The sequence below is a fragment of the Nicotiana attenuata genome, chromosome 3 (genome assembly GCF_001879085.1).
Source record: "Nicotiana attenuata strain UT chromosome 3, NIATTr2, whole genome shotgun sequence".
NCBI lineage: Eukaryota > Viridiplantae > Streptophyta > Magnoliopsida > Solanales > Solanaceae > Nicotiana > Nicotiana attenuata.
The window spans coordinates 52,279,615-52,300,340 of record NC_031991.1 but is presented as its reverse complement, the minus strand read 5'-3'; positions in this window follow the sequence as shown (position 1 = coordinate 52,300,340).

Sequence of the window (20,726 nt, the reverse complement as noted above, 5' to 3'; positions counted from 1 at the left end):
TTAGGCCCTCCTACTTAGTAAGACCGTGTTTTTGAATGTTTTAAAGTTTAGATGATTTTCTCAAATAGCCCCTTTTAGGTGTTTATGTTTTTTTTCCTTCGTATTTTAAGAAAAATTGTAATTAAACCTATGTACATCATAATCGGCTTCAAACAACATTTATATCAGTGATGAAGCCAAGATTTTAAGATCTTAGATGCTCCCTCAAGAAGAGCTCTAAAAGAAGAGGAAGAAGGAGAACAATTGTGTTGTTGGAGAAAAAGATGTTTATCTATTATGGGGAAGGTGGGTTTTTGGAAAGGAGAAACTAGAAAAGGAAATGTCATAAAAATTGTAAATGCAAAACTATTACAACCGAATTGACGGAGGGGAAAAAATAACGATTCTCTCTCTTTCTGGGATGATCCTCTTGCTTCTCTCTAAATCCCCATAAGCCTTCTTACCTCCCTATACACTAATTCACAACTCTCATTCAATGCAAACCATCCTACTGATTAATCAACTACCATCAACCATGGACCCGCCAAACCCCCATAATATGTAAATTGACAAACTAGACATCCAATCATCACCCAAATCCTTCCTTCAGACACTAACCTCAAATTCACATCTACCTACTTACATTTATAACACCCAATCCATCAACGCCATAGTGGACTTAACAGATGAAACGTCAAATGAGGATGAGTTAGACAACTTTATTCTGTTAACAACTGAAGATAAATTTCGATTATACACTCCTTGGAAAAATTCCATCATAGTAAAGGTTTTTGCAAAATGGTTAGACACCAGCTGCTAAAACATAAACTAACAAATCTATGGAAGCCATCTGAAGAAATTCATCTTATAGACTTGGGATGCAATTTTTTCTTTATAAAATTTCACTATGAGGACAATATGTGTAAGGCTCTACATGAAGGGTCTTGGTTCATACTAAACCACTTCCTCTCTGTTCGTCGTTGGGAGCCTAAGTTTATTGCTTCAACAGCTCAACTAACGTATGCTGCTCTTTGGGTACGACAGCCAAAACTTCCGACGGAGTTTTATGATTTTGAAATACTACAAAAGGTAGGAAAGAAGATAGGGCAACTTTTAAAGGTTGATACTTGTACAACCACTACTACAAGGGGTAGGTATGCCCGCATATGCATTGAGGTACCATTAGAGAAACCTCTAAAAATACATGTCCATATAGGTACTCACAAACAGGTCCTCCTCTATGAAGGTTTAAACCTACTCTGTACAAAGTGTGGTAGATTTGGGCATGCAGGCTGGAATTGCCAATTTTCACCAACACCACCACTAAATTCCATACCTTATACTACTACCAGCACACCCGGTCCTTCCTCCACAACCTCCACAACCTCCACAAAAGACTCAGAATGGAAAATTGTTAATTGTCCAAAAAAATAAAATACAAGATACGATCGGAACACCCAACGCAGACAACCAACTAAGTTCAAAATTTTCCTACAGCTGATCAGACGAGGAAAGGGAAGGCGGTGACCACGACAAGCACACAGGTAACGCCGGGTAAGGTTACAACCTTACTATTAATCACGTATGGGCCAAAAATGTTAAGGAAACTTATTTCTCCACCAACTAACAACCATTATTGATTGCCAACACTTTTGGCAATTAGAAAATGTGGATTTGACTTCTGACACTATAGTGATTGGGCCTAACAACCTAACACCCAATGGACCCATAAGACCAAGGTTGTTATAGGATGCAATAATGGGCCAAAAACAAAAAGAAGCTATTAAGGACTATCTAAATAATAATAATATCACTATGAGCAATACTCAATCCACTACACCCAACACCAACGATCCAAATATTAGGACCCTTAACTCAAATTACAGGGATATATTTACACCAAATTACAACTACTGACGACCTAATGGAGACTAAACCTCTATCACACTCATCTAATATAGCCTATACAGCTGGATTAAAAATAACTCTTCATATCCCTACAAATGACACGTCAGAAGCAGCCTCTGACAAAATATATACAAAATCCATTGCAGCCCACCCACAAGCTATCTCCTTGCATGCCGCCCATCCCTGCCCAATCTCAGAAATACCTTCCTCAAACACACGCAACTCTTCTCCAACTCCAATGGAATATAATGATTTCCCTCTATGTGATCATCCGTTATCAATAGTTACCCCTATACCTAGTATACAACAAGAAACCACTACTACCCCTACTATTAATCAACATACACCTAGTAATATTAACACTAACCACACTTTGCTAAACCGTAATATAACACACCCAAACCAATCTATACAACATGCAACGACCTTGGTACAACACATTCAAAGAAAACAACCAGATCAACCACCAACACTTCCACTTCCCACGCTTGATAATGAGCGGACCACCTCATCCACAACCCACAACATCATTGATATACACCTCCCAAACACTACCTGAAATATCCGCTCCAGTCATGGTTAGAGATGGGGCTACAGGGATATGCTCTAATATTTACAATGGAACTAAACAATCAGGAAATAATTCTACTAGTCTAGAACCCAACTCATCTAGCATAGATTGTCACAGAAGGTATGAGACTACGGATGGAGGTAGTTGCTCAGAACCAGTGGTCCAACGTTCACATACCACTGATCATGGACCAGAGCAGGCCTTCATCATCAACACCATCAGCATGGGCACACCCACAAACTCCTCCACTACATAGATTCAATCAGATCATGGGAACTCTCCCATTTTACCCGCAACACCATACGGGAATGATCTATGCCCCATGGTTCCAACACATGAACTCATTCTCACCACCACAAATGAGTCTGTCTCCAACAAGCATCCAGGATACACTGTCACCATTCCTGAGTCCTCCACTCACTCCACCTCCATCGCCCAACGAACTAGGAGAACAAACAAGGTTAGAGTTAGCACAAATAATGAAGGAAATGAGGAAAACACGGACATAGTTCATATGGCTAAAGGGGTTCTATCTTTACAGCCTCAAAGAGCAGTACACAAAAAAATTCATACTCAAATGCCCTCCAGAGCTAACAACAAGCAGTGTCAACTTCAGGGCAACTCCAAACCCACAGGAGGGGAAATATTCCATGGTAATAATACCCTCCCCGAGACAGAACCCTCCAAGACACCATCACACTCAGGCTCCATTGGGAATAATGAGTGACATAACTGACCAAGATGAAGCTACAAACCCACAAACTATCATGAATTTAATAGTATGGAATTGTAGAGGTTTGAACAATACAGAGTTTAGAAAACAATTCAGATCGCTTTTGGATAATTATAGACCTGTCTTAGTTGTGCTACTGGAGACACACATGCATGACCACACTGTTTTAAAAAATAATTTCAATTTCTCCAACATGGCCCAAGTTGAGGCACAAGGACTGTCTGGTGGTATAGTCTTACTGTGGAATGCGAAACTTGTAACTGTGGAGGATCTTACCATGACTACATAACAGGTGCACTACATGGTCCAGGTATGGCCTAATCCTATTAAGTGGTTGTTTTCTTCAATTTATGCAAATAACTCTACTTCATTACATAAAATACTGTGGGAAAATTTAAAATGTTCACGATTCCTAGTAAGGGACCGTTGGTTAGTTCGGGGGGGGGGGGGGACTTTAATGAGGTAATTAGAGAAAATAAAAATTTTGGTGGAAACCCAATCAATAACACAAGGGTGGATGCCTTTGCACAGTGTCTAAACTACTGTAAGTTAGTAGACCTAGGGTTTAAGGGTAGCCGGTATACATGGACAAATAAATGACGGAATGGACATACTATACTAGAAAGGTTGGACAGACTCCTAGCAAACTATAATTGGATTCAATTGTTTCCTGAAACAGCAGTGCAATACCTCCCTCGTATGTACTCAGACAATTGACCTCTACTGGTCACACTTGAACCAAACAGAATACCTAGAATAATATATTTGGTATTGAAAAAGACTTTCACAACTGTAATTCAGTAGTCCTGGCGAAATACTTCTTCAATAGTTGATGTTATGGATAATTTTCAACAAAATGTAACATATTGGAATAACCAGACTTTTGGAAATATTTTTAAAAGAAAACGAAAAAATACTAGCTAGAATTAATGGAATTCAAGCATTCATGCACTATCCTACTAGCAATTTCCTACAAAATTTAGAAATTCAACTAAATCATGAATTTAGTGCTTTAGTAAAGCAAGGGGAATATTTTTGGAAATTAAAGTCAAGAATACAATGGTTAAACGATGGCGAAGCTAACAAAATTTTTTTTTTACAGAGACGTAGGCGTAATCGCATCAATACTTTAAAAGATAGGAAATTGGACATTTAATCAAACACAAATTCAAGAACAAATCTTTCAACACTACTGCTACACTGTTCCAAACACAACACTCAATAACTAATAAATTAAAAATGAATCGACATTGGTTGATTCTTTGAACTCTTCTGATCAACATCAATTGGCACAACCACTGTAGTTGGTTGAATTAAAACAAGCCCTATTCTCCTTTCAACCTTTCAAGGCACCAGGGCCTGATGGACTTCATCCGTATTTTTTCCAAAATTTTTGGAGAGAAGTGAGTCACTCAGTAATAAATTGTTGTGACGATGCTTTCAAACAAAGTAAAATTTCGGAAGAAATTAATAAAACTTACTTGTGCCTAATTCCTAAAATAAAAAATGCCACATCCATCACTCAATATCGTCCTATAAGTCTTTGCAACACAATTTACAAACTAGTTACAAAATTAATTGTAGACCGTCTAAAATCTTTCATACAAATATAATTGGTCTAACACAGTCAAGTTTCCAACAAGGAAAAAGAGCTTCAGACAACGCAATCATTGTACTGGAAGTCCTAAATCACTTAAAAATTAAGAAAAAAGGGCGAACGAGCCAGATGCTGCTAAAATTGGACTTGGACAAGGCTTTTGATAAGCTTGAATGGTCCTTCTTAAAAAACACACTCCATTACTTCAACCTACCAAACAATCTTATCTCCCTCATAATGTCCTGCATTACAACGTCTTTCATATCTATATTGATAAATGGGTCACGTACCATGTTTTTTCAACCATCTAGGGGTATACGCCAAGGGGATCCTTTATCTCCTTATATCTTTATTATGTGCTTGGAACACCTCTCAAAGAATATATTCCAATCAGTAGATTACCTATTATGGAAATCCACACAAATTTCTCAAAATGGACCTCAATTATCGCATCTTTTTTTTCGCAGACGACATCATCCCTGGTCTAAAGTAAATAATACAAGCTGCAACACTATCATTGACACCCTTAATAACTCTAATAATTTATCAGGACAAACTATTAATTTCCAAAAATGAAGAATATTCTTCTCCAATAACTGCACTACTGAAGCAAAAAATAATATTCTATCTTGCTTTAGCATGAATCAAGGAAAACACTCTAGAAAATACTTGGGTTTCCTCATGTTTCAAAACAGACCTAATAAGTCAGATTTCCAATTCCGTTAGATAACTTCAAGGCTAGACTTGCAGGCTGGAAGACTAATTTCTTATCACTAGCAGGTAGAATTACTCTCATTAAATCCACCCTTTCTAGCTTAGCAAACCACATAATGCAATATATTTCAATTCCTAAATATATTATCAACAAAATGGAGCAATATATGCGTAAAGAAAATTCACTTAGTCAATTGGAAACGAGTTACCACACCCAAAAATTTGGGAGGCCTAGCTATACAGAGGCTTGAATTAAAAAATAATGCGTTACTGGCAGGATTAGCGTGGCGCCTATTTCATTCACCTAATCAACTATGGGCCAACACTCTTATACAAAAATATAAGAACAAACGTACAATAGGAACTTCCTCTAATACTTGGCACAATATACTGTTGGGTTGGGAAAAATGCCAACATGGTATTCAATGGATAATGGGTACCAATTCTAAAATCAACTTCTGGACGGATGCATGGATTGCTCCAAACACCACAATTAGATCCTTATTACATGGTCCTATACCTTTAGATCACAGTACAAGGACTATAGACACATACAGAGCTCAAAGTGAATAGAAATGGGCAGAAATACCTTTTCACATTACAACCTTTTTAAAAAAACAATTCAATAGGATCAATTTACCTGTCTACACAAACAAATTGGACACTATCTACTGTGGATTATCCAAACACGGAAAATTTACTGTCCCATCAATGTATTCACAATTACTACAACGGGATTTAAACATAACAGAACACACACTTCTTTACAATTGGATTTGGAAGATTCAAGTACCACCCAAAATAAAAATATTCCTTTGGCTTATAATGCATAATAGGTTACCTACAAAACACTACCTACATCATATCGGAATCACATTAGATGGCTAGTGTCAAATATGTCGGAGAGATCCGGAAACTATTAACAACATCTTTTTACACCGTCCTAACATAAAACATATATGGAATGACTTAGGTATAATGAAGTTTATCACCCATATAAGTAGATCTTCTCATCCCTCAGAGTGGTTAATGAAACTCATTAATATAAAACACAAGAACATGCCTTACCGTATCAATAGCAAAACTTTTATTTCATACATATTATGGCACATTTGGATTAATCGTAACAAAATCACAACTTTAATAATACACTGTGACGATCCGACCGGTCGTCTCGTGAGTTACCGCTCCATTTTTCCCATTTCTGCTTCTATTTGCTTTAATTATCGGTTTTATATGTGATCGGGTTGGTTGGCTCGGGTTCGAAAAGGTTTTGAGAAGGTTTGAGACACATAGTCTCTTTTAAGAAGGCTTAAGTTGGAAAAGTCAACCGGGTGTTGACTTATGTGTTAGAGAGCTTGGTTATGAGTTCCGATGGTTCGGATAGCTTCGGGAAATGATTTGGGACTTAGGAGCGTGATCGGAATGTGTTTTGGAGGTCCGGAGTAGAATTAGGCTTGAATTGGCGAAATTGAGTTTTTGGCATTTTCCGGTTCATAGGTGAGATTTTGATATAGTGGTCGGAATAGAATTCCAGAAGTTGCAGTAGCTCCGTTATAGCATTTCGGATGTGTATGAAAAATTTCAGGTCATTTGGACGTCGTTTGGTTGGGTTTTTGATCAAAAGCGGAATGCGGAAGAATTTAGAAACTTAGGCTTGAATTCGATGAGTTTTGGTGATTTTGATGTTGTTTGAGGTGTTTTGAAGATTGGTACAAGTTTTAATAAGGTTGTGGGATATGTTTGTACTTTTGGTAGAGGTCCCGGGGGCCTTGGGGTGACTTCGGATGGTTGACGGGGAGTTTGAGGAATTGTTGCAGCTGCAGATTGTGCTGCTTCTGGTAGTTCCGCACCTGCGGATTGGGGACCGCAGGTGCGACGCCGCATGTGCGGGAAAGCGGTCGCAGAAGCGAAAGCTGGGAAGATGGTAGGAACCGCAGATGCGGTTGTGGGACCGCACCTGCGAAGGCGCAGGTGTGGAGTGTTGATCGCAGATGCGGAGTGGGCCGTTTAAGTGATTTTCGCAGAAGCGGTTCATTGGCCGCAAATGCGGTACCGTAGATGCGGTTGAAGTACCACAGATGCAGAAATGCCTGGGGTCAGAATGTTATATTTTCTCCTTCGCGATTTTCAGAGGGTTTCACTACTTTTTAACACGAATTTGAGAGCTTTTGGCGATTTTGAAGAGAGAATTCAAGGAGAACTCATTGAGGTAAGAATTTTGGAAAGTTGAGAAACTAGGGCTTAGAAACTTAGACCTTTGAATGAGGATTTAAAGGACCATTTGAGGTCGGATTTCGGAACTTTTGATATGTATGAACTCGTGGGGAGATAAGGAATCTAAAGATGTAAAATTTATCGAATTCCGAGACGTGGGCCCGGGGGCCGAGTTTTGGTAATTTCTGGATTTGTGATGTTTTTCGAATATGTTCGAGTGGACTTCGTCCCTTTAGCACAATTTAATGGTTACGTTCTGATTTTTGGTAGATTCGGATTATCCGGAGATCGATTCGAAGGGCAAAGGCATTGCAAGCTGGATTTCGGGCCAGATTGAGGTGAGTAATGATTTTAAATGCTGTCCTGAGGGTGTGAAACCCCGGAATTTCACAGCGTTCGGCTATGTTGAGGTGTGACACACGCTAGATGACGAGGGCGGGGTCGTGCACCGTTAGGGATTGTGACTTAGTCCATCCCGAATGACTATTTTATTGCGTATTTGACAATTAATTATTTGATATTATTATATGTTGGGCTAAATGCCATATGTGGGCTTCGTGCCAACTGTTTGAACCCTTAGGGGATTTTAAATGATATTTTTCCTCACTGTTCGATTTCATACTGGTGCTCAGTCATGCTATATTTTCACTATTTTCAAAACTCAGCTATGTTATTCTGTTTTAAACACATTAAATGATATTTTAAAGATATTTTGAGCTGAGCTTCATGTTTTACTGTTGCCCGATGGGATTATGAGATTCTTACTGAGTAAGGCCGAGGGCCTGTATTTGTAAAGATACTTTTGGGTCGGGCTGCACGCCGCAGCAGTGATGTACTGATTATGATAATGAGGCCGAGGGCCTGAGATTGTACGCCACGAGGTGGCTTGAGATTTGATATGAGTCCGAGAGCCTGTTTATGATGCCACGAGATGGCTTGATATTACGCTTGGGCCGTTAGGCGCCCCTCCCGGAGTCTGTACACCCCCAGTGAGCACGGGTAGCCATTGTGATATGAGATATAGCCCGAGGGGCTGATTCTGTGGTTATTGTGCCCGAGGGGCAGTTCTTATGTGTTTACCTTTTCTAGTTGTCTTTCCTGTATATTGTTTGACTGTTAAAAGGTGTTTATGAGATTTCACTGCTTAAGTATATTTACTGATTTTGTTATGCCTCTGATAGCTTAATGTTGTGTTTAACGTGATTTTATATCGCTCAGTCTTCATTTATTTTTATTACTCACTGAGTTGGAGTACTCACTTTACTCCCTGCACCCCTGTGTGCAGATTCGGGCGCTACAGGTCCTGCTACTGAGGGTTGATAGTCCAGCAGATCTTCGGAGATTTACTAGGTAGCTGCTTGGCGATTCGCAGCCCAGTGCATTCTCCCTCTATATTAGTTCCTTTTTGATTCAGTTATGTAGTAGTGGAGTGGACTTCAGACTTGTAGTATTGTTTTAGATGCTCATGACTGGTGACACCCCGATGTCGGGCTGTGTTGGTTTTATTTTCGCAAATTATACTATTAAATGTTATTTTTGGGATTTTATCATGTTAAAGACTTAGTAATTATTATTATTATTAATTGTTTAAAGAGGATTGAAGGTGTGTCGGCTGGCCTTATCTTCACGAGAGGCGCCATCACGACCAGGTTGGGTTTAGGGTCGTGACATACCAACAACATCTATCAATTCAATTAATCACCACTCATGCACTGGAATTTACTTACTTAGCCACAAACATGGCAAGAACAAAAATTACTTTAATGCAACCTATCAAATGGATACCCCCTAAACTAAACTACTATAAATTAAATACTGATAAGGCAGCTTCATCAGTCACTCATAAAGCAGGTATAGGGGGGCTCATATGCGACTCAAATGGAAATTGGATTATAGGTTTTGTTGGCAATTTGGACACTGCCACCACCATCCATGCAGAACTAAAGGTCCTATTCCATGGGCTGAAATTGGCAAATACATACAACTTGGTTCTGCCGGAAATAAACATCGATGCATCAGAGGTACTTACCATGTTAAAAAATGACAACATAGTTTATACTAATATACTAGTTGACTGCAGGTACCTCCTGGGCCAACTGCATAGTGCTACCATTGCACACACCTACAGAGAGGGGAATGAGGTGGCTGATGGTTGGCTAAGGCGGGATGCACCATGGAATCTGCTGGAAAACCATCCATTTTTGAAGAGCCACCGGATTTTGTCAGCACCTTTTTGCAAGTGGATTAGGCAGGAGCGACTCGTTATAGGAAGACAACATGCACACCGCAGGAACAATATGTGGACAGGGATCAAAACACTTTTTGGAACTATGATGCTGCTCAACAAACAGCTGCCTCCATTGGAGTAAATGTGGTAGATAACAACGTTAGAATATATAGTATTAACCATTGTAATAGACAACTATCAAACAACTGTATTGTCGATGCACATGCATCACCCTCTCTGCAGTAACTTAAGTTATGTTTAATGCAATATTATCTTTCTCACCAAAAAAAAGAAAGGAAATGTCACAACCAAACCGATGGGCCGCGACGGGCACCCGACACCTTACTCAACCGAGTACCAACGTAACATATCTTTCGTATCATTTTATCATAGGTATATGAACCGGAGTAAAGCATGAGGAAATACAAACTTATACATGTGACATGCTAGCCTATAAGACCAAAATGATCACTTGTTACACTGAACATAGGCCGACAAGGCCATACAATATTTTACGTTCACGACATGTGTCTACAAGCCTCTAAGAGTACATAAATGTCATAAAGGCCGGGACAGGTCCCCTCATACTAATCAATCCATGTCCTAATCATACTAACCAAATAAGCAACTCCGGAGCAAATGGAGCGCACCAACATCTTCCGCTGAGCTGATAGCCTACTTGGAGGACTCTCGACCTGTCTATCGGAACCTGTGGGCATGAAACCCAGCATCCCTAGGTAAAAGGGATGTCAGTACGAATAATGTACCGAGCATGTAGGGCATATAAATAAGTATACAAAAAACATGGAAAAAACAGGGAGTAAATAACTCAACATGTAAGTGTGAATAACTCTGTAAATCATGCAATATTTATAGTGTCATGCATATGCGTATGAATGTCATGTCGTGCATAGGTACATATGTTCATAACATCATCAAGCCTTGATCACACCCAACTCTAGTCCTAAAAAGGATAAGCGGTCGCTGCAAATATAATCCGGTCTAAAAGTCCGGAGTTGAATCCCACAGAGAACTAAGGTTTCGCTGTAATTGTTCAATATCGCAAAGAAGACAAGTTTGAACAATTTCTAAATTATAATATTAAGATTTTTATATCTAACTAATTAACCAACAAATACTATAAAACGGTAAAATTATCAACTAACGAGACAAAGGTTTGGAGACTAAATTAAGGAGGTCTAGAGTTATGATTTCCCCAATTGTTGATTTCATTAGTTGTATGTTTCTTATAGCTTTGACTTAGTTGCCTCTATCAATCATGAACTCTCCAGCTATCATAAATCTCTCTCAAGCAATTATGATAATTTACTAGACGCACTCTCTCAAGCTACGCTAGCTAGATTCACATTACAATTCACTTAGATCGCTCCCGAGGTATCGTTATCTCTAATCCAACCTCTAAACCCTCGGTTATGACTCTCGCCTATACTCCGGGAGTGATGTTGTTCAAATAACTACCTAAATATGCACTCTCTCTCAAGCAGATACATAATAAATAGGAACGACTAATTGAGGATCCTTTCAATTAACCAAAATCAAAACGTAGTTGAACAAATAGAGATTAACAACTAACTCAAAACTATATTAATATAACAACCAATTCATCCCCAAAAGGTTCCATCAAAACCCTAAAAAATGAATTAGCTATTCATAATAGTATGTAAAACTACAATACTAAAAATCATAACCAACAATGAAAAATAGGAAGAGGAAGGAAAAACTTGTTGAAGAATTCCCCGCCTTGCTCCTAGCGTGTTCTTGCCTCCAAGGGTGTTGTCTAACCCTCAAGTAGTGTCTCTTCCTCCTTAGGTCAAATATGTGTCAAAAATATGTTAAAAATATGTCCCCCCTTTCTTAGGCGGCTTCCTTCGTTTAATATAGGGTTTAGGGCTTAAAATCCCGTGTTTTGCACTTTGGTCCCTGAAGTTTACGCGTCCTGCCGCGGTCCTACCGCGGTTACGCCAGGACCGTGGCCAGAGTGGCCTTCAGAATCTGCAGCAGTGTTCTGCCGCGGTCCTACCGCGGTTACGCCCGGACAGCGGCAGACCAGCTTCAGTTCTGGTTTTGTCCCTTCGCTTGGTGCACTTTGTGGATATTGTATGATTGGCCTCCTTTTCTCCGTAATTGATCCCAAAAGTACTCCACAGACTTCTTTTATTGGATATAGCCTGCAAAGCATGAAAACCACTAATCAGAGCATCTTGTTATCACTTTTTACCGTAAAAGCTATACAAAAATGTGGTTCTTTAGGGCCTAATTATAGTCTAATTTACCTATTATCAAGCCTCTAAGGGTATCCCATCATATCTGTTACATCCCGTACTTTAATATTAGGATAAGTCGTAGTAATCCATATGAGCTTGAAGGGATTAAGACCCCGTAAGTTTACCAACCTTGATATCGTTAGATATTATGTTAGTGTGGTATTTTCTTTTAAGTGGAGTATTTTAGTAAAAGTTTTATAAGTATAATTTTGGATAGTTACCATTATGTCACGACCCCGGTTCACCCTCCGTGAACCATCGTGACGACCATAGTCTCTATGACTAGATAAGCCTAACAATGCGGAAAATAAACAACATTTGCGGAAGAAATAACTAAAAACCCAAATAGTGAAATAAAATAGTGTTTGAAATGCCGCTCGGCATACACAATATGAACTCTAAACTAATAACATTTCCCAAAACCCGGAATCTCATGATCACAAGCTTTGAATGTCTACAGGTATCTAACTCTAGAATATCTAACAAAGAAAGGAAATACAGAAGGGCTAATACTTAAGGGAAGAGTAGAAAGGGACTCTTCGGTCTGCGGACGCGGCAGATATACCTCAGAGTCTCTACAAGCGCCTCGCCTCAAGTGGGATAAGTCTGAGTCGCAGTACCTGGATCTACACATGAAAAACATGCGCAGGAAGGGCATGAGTACACCACAATGGTACTCAATAAGTGCCAAGCCTAACCTCGGTCGGGTAGTGACGAGGAAGGTCAGGGCCCTACTAAGGTCAAAGGAAATACAAGATATAACAGTGTAGAGTAAGACAGTATACTTAAGTGCAACAACAAAAAAAAGTAACACAGGATAGAAGAACAACAACAACTTTAACAGGGACAAAGTAATCACGGAAATAAATACAACTCAACGCAAAAATAACAATCGGGGATTTCTCAGTATCCCGAGGATCTCTTAGTATCCTCAATATGTGCTGGGGATCTCTTGGTATCCCGAGGATCTCTTGGTATCCTCAATATATGTACTGGGGATCTCTTGGTATCCTAAGGATCCCTTGGTATCCTCAATATATGTACTGGGGATCTCTTGGTATCCCGAGGATCTCTTGGTATTCTCAATATATGTATTGGGGATCTCTTGGTATCCCGCACTACAGTCAAATTCAATATATGCGCAGGGGACCTTCCGGAACACTCAGTCGTAGTCCCAAAATAAAAGAAAGACAACAATATCAAGGGAAGAATCCGCAATTTCATTCAAGAGCGAAACAATATGAAGTAACACAGTATAATGATAAAGATAACAACAATTACAACAGAGAAGATAACGTAGAAAGAATACAGCTCAACACAGAAATGGCAACCGGGGATCTACCAGGATACCGTCCTGTAGCCCCCATGTAAATATCCAGCAAACCGGGGATCTACCAGGATACCGTCCTGTAGCCCCCAAATGAAAATGTCCAGTGGATCTCCCGGGTGTCGTCCCGTAGTCTAACTCATAGTGCGCCAGGGATCTATTGGAATCTCGATCCGTAGTCCCCAAATGTAAATGTGCAGGGGGGATCTACCGGAATACCACATTCGTAGTCCCAAATAAACAGACAAGGGGGATCTACCGGGAACCGCCCGTAGTCCCAATGTAAACACGCAGCAACAACACAAGGATAATCAACTCAAACCAATTAATATCAAAATGGACAGGTAATTCTAACCTAACATGCTACACAAAGTTCATATAAATAGTTTAAGCAGATGGGACAATTAATACATTTAAGCATGCTTCTCTAAACTACGCAGTAGGCTTAAAATACAAGAAATGTTCAAGAAGAAAGAAACACAGTTGATTTGCTTAATGAAAAATGGGTTTCCAACAATTAGAACGTGTACGCACTCGTTACCTCACGTACACGATATTCATATAACAATAATACCAAATCCTAGGGGCAATGTCCCCCACACAAGGTCAGACAAGCCATTTACCTCGAACCGGCTCACAATCAATCCGAAACCACGTTCTTGCCACGAGTACTCGACTCCAAATGACCCAAATCTATTCAATTCAATTGCATAATGTAAATAACACTTCAAGTAACTGATTCTACAAATAAATTCTAAGCTAATACGAAAATTAGGTAAAAATGACCAAAATGCCCCTCGGGCCCACGTCTCGGAATCAGGTAAAATTTATATTTTCAAAATCCTCATACTCTCACGAGTTCATGCATACCAAAATTATCCAAATCCAAGGTCAAATTCCCAATCAAAATTCAAATTCTAGGTCTAAGAACTTTCTTCCAATTTTCCCCCAATTTTCATCCAAATTCCGAAATTAAATGATGAATTCATGTCTAGATTAATGGGTTACAAGCTAAAAGGAGTTAAGAATCATTACCCGCAAACTCCCTCTGAAAATCTCTCCAAAATCCGTCTCCTACCGAGCTCCCAATGCAATTTTGTGATATGAACTCAAAACCCTCGATTTTGAACTTTATGTTCTGCCCAGACGCGACCTTAATCGCGATCGCGGAAGTGTCCTCGCGATCGCGAAGAGCAACTTCGCTGGCTCCCAGATTTACCCTACGCGAACGCGAATATCCTTATGTGAATGCGATGCTTTCGCTGCTCAGCTCTACGCGATCGCAGTTGGCCTCACGCGATCGTGAAGAGTAACTTCCACTCCCCAGCTGCCTCACTTCTTCCTCTTCGCGAACGCGGCGTAGCCCACGCGTTCGCGATTCAAACCCTGCCTATGCTACGCGTTCGCACTCCTCTTCCCACGATTGCGTAGAACAATAATCCCTCTGCCTCCTCTAAGCCTTCGCGATCGCGAGCATCCTCGCGCGATCGCGATGAAGAAATGTCTGCAACAAAAACCAGCAAAAATCTGATCCTTTCCAAGTCCAAAAATGGTCCGTTGAGCATCCAAAACACACCCGAGGCCCCCGGGACCTCAACCAAACATGCCAACCAATACTAAAACATCATTCAAACCTGTCCCAACCTTTGGAACTCTCAAAACAACATCAAAACACCAATTTAGCATCGGATTCAAGCCTAAGATCTTCAAAAACTCTCAAATTACGCTTTTGATCAAAAAGTCTATCAAACCTCGTCCGAATGACCTGAAATTTTGTACACACTTCACATTCAACATTAAGGAGCTACTCCAACTTCCGGAATTCCATTCCGACCCTGATATCAAAATCTCACTATCGAACCGGAAACTTCAAAAATTCAACTTTCGGCATTTCAAGCCTAAATAAGCTACGGACCTTCAAAACACAATCCGAACATGCTCCTAAACCCGAAATCACCCAACGGAGCTAACGGAACCGACAGAATTCTATTCTGAGGCCGTCTTCATACTGTTCTGACTACAGTCCAAATTAAACTCTCATTTAGGGACTAAGTTCCCAAAACTCTCCGAATTTCCAAATAAATCTTCCCGACAACTCACAATAGCAGAAACAAACATGAGGAATGCAGTTAATAGGGGATCAGGGCGTAAATTCTTAAAACGAACGGCCGGGTCGTTACATTCTCCCACACTTAAACATTCGTTCGTCCTCGAACGAACATAGAGACATATCTGAAGTAGTGAAAAGATGAGGGTAACGGCTGCGCATATTCTGCTCGGTCTCCTAAGTTGCCTCCTCGACCGGCTGATCCCGCCACTGAACCTTTACTGATGCAATGTTCTTTGACCTCAGCTTTTGAACCTGCCGGTCCAATATTGCCATCGGCTCCTCAACATAAGATAGATCCTTATCCAACTGGACTGTACTGAAATCCAACACGTGCGACGGATCACTGTGATACTTCGGAGCATCGAAACATGAAATACCGGATGAACTCCTGCCACGCAGGGAGGTAAGGCAAGCTAGTAAGCAACCTCCCCAATACGCCTCAATATCTCAAAAGGGCCAATAAACCTCGGACTCGACTTCCCTTTCTTCCCAAATCTTATAACACCCTTCATAGGCGAACCCCGAAGCAGGACCCGCTCTCCTACCATGTAGGAAATATCACGAACCTTCCGATCCGCATAACTCTTCTGTCTGGACTATGCTGTACGAAGTCTATCCTGAATCACCTTAAAATTCTCCAAAGCATCCTGAACCAAGTCTGTGCCCAATAATCCAGCCTCACCCGACTCAAACCAACCCACCGAGGATCTACACCGCCTACCATAAAAAGCCTCATACGGTGCCATCTGAATGCTAGACTGATAACTATTGTTGTAGGCAAACTCCGCCAATGGCAAGAACTGATCCCAAGACCCTCGAAACTCAATCACACACGCACGGGGCATATCTTCAAGAATCTAAATAGTGCGCTCGGACTATCCGTCCGTCTGAGGGTGAAATGCTGTACGGCCCTCTAGAACTGTGATGTGAACTGAGTACCTCTATCTGAAATGATGGAAACTGGAATACTCACAGGTAGTACTCACAGGAATGAAATGCGCGGACTTGGTCAGCCGATCCACAATCATCCAAATGGCATCGAACTTCCTTAAAGTCCGTGGAGCCCGACTACGAAGTCCATGGTGATCCGCTCCCATTTCCACTCCGAAATCTCTATCTGCTGAAGCAATCCACCCGGTCTCTGGTGTTCATACTTCACCTGCTGATAATTAAGGCACCGAGCTACAAACCCAACTATATCTTTCTCTATCCGCCTCTACCAATAGTGCCGTCTCAATCCTGGTACATATTTGCGGCACCCGGATGAATGGAATACCGCGAACTATGGGCATCCTCTAGAATCAACTCCCGAAGCCCATCAACATTGGGTACACAAACTCGACCCTGCATCCTCAATGCCCCGTCATCACCAATAGTCACATCTCTAGCATCGCCATGCAAAACCTTGTCCTTGAGGACAAGCAAATGAGGGTCATCAAACTAATACTCCGGGATACGATCAAACAAGGAAGACCGAGAGACAACGTAAGTTAGAACCCGACTGGGCTCCGAAAGATCCAATCTCACAAACTGGCTAGCTAAGTCCTGAACATCCATCGCCATGGGCCTCTCTGCTGCTCGTAAATAAGCCAAACTCCCCAAACTCTCTGCCCGGCGGCTCAAAGCGTCGGCCACCACATTGGCCTTGCCCAGGTGATACAAAATAGTGATATCATAGTCTTTCAACAGCTCTAGCCATCTCCTCTGACGCAAATTAAGGTCCTTCTGCTTGAATAGATGCTACAAACTCGGTGATGAGTATAAATCACACAAGGCACACCTTATAATTAATGACGCCAGATCTTCAAGGCGTGAACAATAGCAGCTAACTCAAGATTGTGCACAGGATAATTCATCTCATGAACCTTCACTGTCTGGATGCGTAGGCAATCACCCTACCGTTCTGCATCAATACCGCTCTAAGGCCAATCCTCGAGGCATCACAATAGGCAGTATAAGACCCCGAACCGGTAGGCAATATCAAAACTGGGGCTGAATCAACTGTAGGGGTATCAATACTGACATCTCTCACATAAGCTAGATACGCGTCACACCCCTTCTCAACCATACGCTGAGCCTTAAGGAAAGAAATAACTCTACTGGAAGTATGATCTAAAGTACCGCTCCACTCTACTCGCGGTACACCTGGCCTAGCCAGCGTCACGGTTTTGGCATGACAATCAAGAATAGCATAATGGGGCGACAACCAGTCCATGCCCAGAATAACATCAAAGTCTACCATGCTGAGCAATAACAAATCGGCTCTGGTCTCAAAACCACTAAGAGCAATCAAACACGACCGATAAATGCGGTCCACAACAAGAGAATCTCCAACAGGAGTAGAAACATAAACAGGAGAACTCAAAGAATCCCGAGACATGCCCAAATGCGGGACAAAAATAAGAAACACATAAGAATAGGTGGGGCCTGGATCGAGTAGAACCAATGCATCTCTATGACGGATAAGCATAATACTTGCGATGACAGAATCGAAGGCGACAACCTCGGTACGGGAAGGAAGGGTAGTAACTGGTGCTAGAATCATAGCCTGGAAACTCTGCGGAGCACGCTGTGGCTGAGAAGTATGTGGAGGTACACCCCTCCCGTTGCTGTAGCGTTATACGGGTTATAAGAATTTCCCTTTGAGAATTCATTTGTTAGTAAGTAACAACCATCTTCATTGGAGAAGCCTTCATTAGTATTGTCCATCTTCATTAAAGAGGCCTTTTGTATTAGTGGGTGTGGGTCCCACTTATGTGTGACTAGGCCATAAAACTTTCTTAATGTGCCACCTTATATTATGGACTTAAGAGTCACATTTTGGGCTTTGAGCCCTCCCTCACTTGCTGCCACGTTAAATTAGTTCAAGGGCTCCTTAATCTTATCAACATTTCTTAATCCTTAGTTAATATCTTAATAAAATCTATAATTACCCATTATCCACATAATTAAGAATTATCTTAAATTACTACTATTCACTTTTAACACACTTTATACACCTTACTATCATGGTCATGTGGTACATTGTATGGCACAAGTCCATAAATGCCAGGTATTATAGCTCGGACCATATTTTAACCCAAAATGTCAAATTTCGACGAAACTCATTTTCTTCGATTCGCTTACCCTCTCACCTTCACGAATTTATTTATCACTTGTTTGAAATAGCATAATACTTATAAACCCAAAATAATCTCATTCCCGAACTTACATCGTTTAACTTACGATGAAACTTTAACGTACAAAAATGCGGGATGTAACATCTCATTTCTGAGCTTATATTAATTTATTATGGCATACTTTCACGTACGAAAATATGGGGCGTAACATCATTCCCCCCATTGGAACATTCGTCCTCGAATGTTGACTGATGCACTTATTATTATCGTAACCTATAGCTCTTGCGAATATTTTAGTACTCTCCTTGCCATCTAAGCAACTGTTCTATGAATAAATCCAAAGGCCAGACATTCCCCTCTTTAGGCCTCTTTCTCATACCTGACTTGTGGTCGGAATCCTTCCAATCTTGTAACTGTTGCTACCTTTTATCATGCAGCTTGTACGACACTGACCTTGTAAGTGTGCCTAGGCGACTCATTCTAGGCCTCACTTTGTGGACATATATAGAGCTTGACAAGATGTCCCTCTAGGCATCTATAAGTACAATGAAGTTCTTCGCTCGATACTTTGTTGAACTTAAAAATATTGCTATATCTTATTTCATGGACCTGGTTTTCCATCCGTATGAGTTTAATGTATCTAAGTAGGTTATACTATACCAAAACTCTTACTCGATTTATCGCGCTACCTAGGTTACTTTAGTTGCTCATCCTATATGTATAAATCTATGTCCTTTAATGCTTCCTCATTACTGTTCATCTTAAGAATGACGGCCTAATCCCATCTCATACTTTGTGACTTTTGTCCATCTATTGTTGATTCACCTCCATATTGATCTACAATATACCACTGATAACTTGAAACCTCTTACGTAATCACTAGGGCTCACGTTGCATCGGGGAACATTTGAAGTGATTTTCCTGATCCACCTGGGGCGATACGATACTATACTTCCATAATCGTATTTCATAGCGTCCTAATGCGATTTACCTTACGTGGGTATTTTAATCCTGTACAATTCATGAAATCTCCCTTTTTTCCTTCAAATCATTACTCAATCGAAGGCCCAAACGTCATCCTTTATCTTTCACAATTACACTCTCATTCTACTACCAGGGCAGCATTCCATCTCTTCTAAGTGCTATTAGCCTTAGACTCCTTTGAGTTCATTCAGGCTATACGAGACTTTCTATAACTTAGACAAACCATCAAATCTCTTGTTTTCATGGGCTTAATCCCGATGACTTATCCATTTTTGTCACTTTCTTACTTGCCTTTTCTTATCCTTACGTCTGTCTTTCTAAAACCATGTCGCCTTACCGTACTTTAGCGTGCAACCTATACATATCCTTTCATACTACTCGGAACCTTCCTTCAACTTTCTTGTACCATATATTTCCTTATGTTATCCTGGAACATCAAGCGAGACATCACATCGTCTCTAACTCTTCTTTACTCTCTTAACTGGACCTCTCGATACCTAGAAATCATCGACTGGAAGATATGCCACTGACGATGCCGCTATCATTCCTGAATCCTGGAACGCCGTGCGTATAGCCTTCTATTCGCAGTACGGACTATTCACGTCTTTATGTATTTGAGTATCTTATACGTTGTTCACCTTTACATTACTTACCTTAAAACCTCACATCACATCTTCTATCTCTTTCATGACCTCCCTTCCATAGGTATGATTCACATCCACAACTTGAAGATCTATTATAATACTCGCACCTCTGGCGCATACACAAACCGGTGGGAGCTTCATACCGTCTTCTTATGAGGCTGGTACTTTTTCTAATTGGCTTTATTGTAGAGCCATTATAGAATGTGGCTAGTACTATCTCTCTTGTACCTCTGATATCTAAGAGTAATCCTGCAACGTGCTCAATTATGAGGTCTATAATTTTCTAGGTCTAATAATCAGTTCGTTGATGT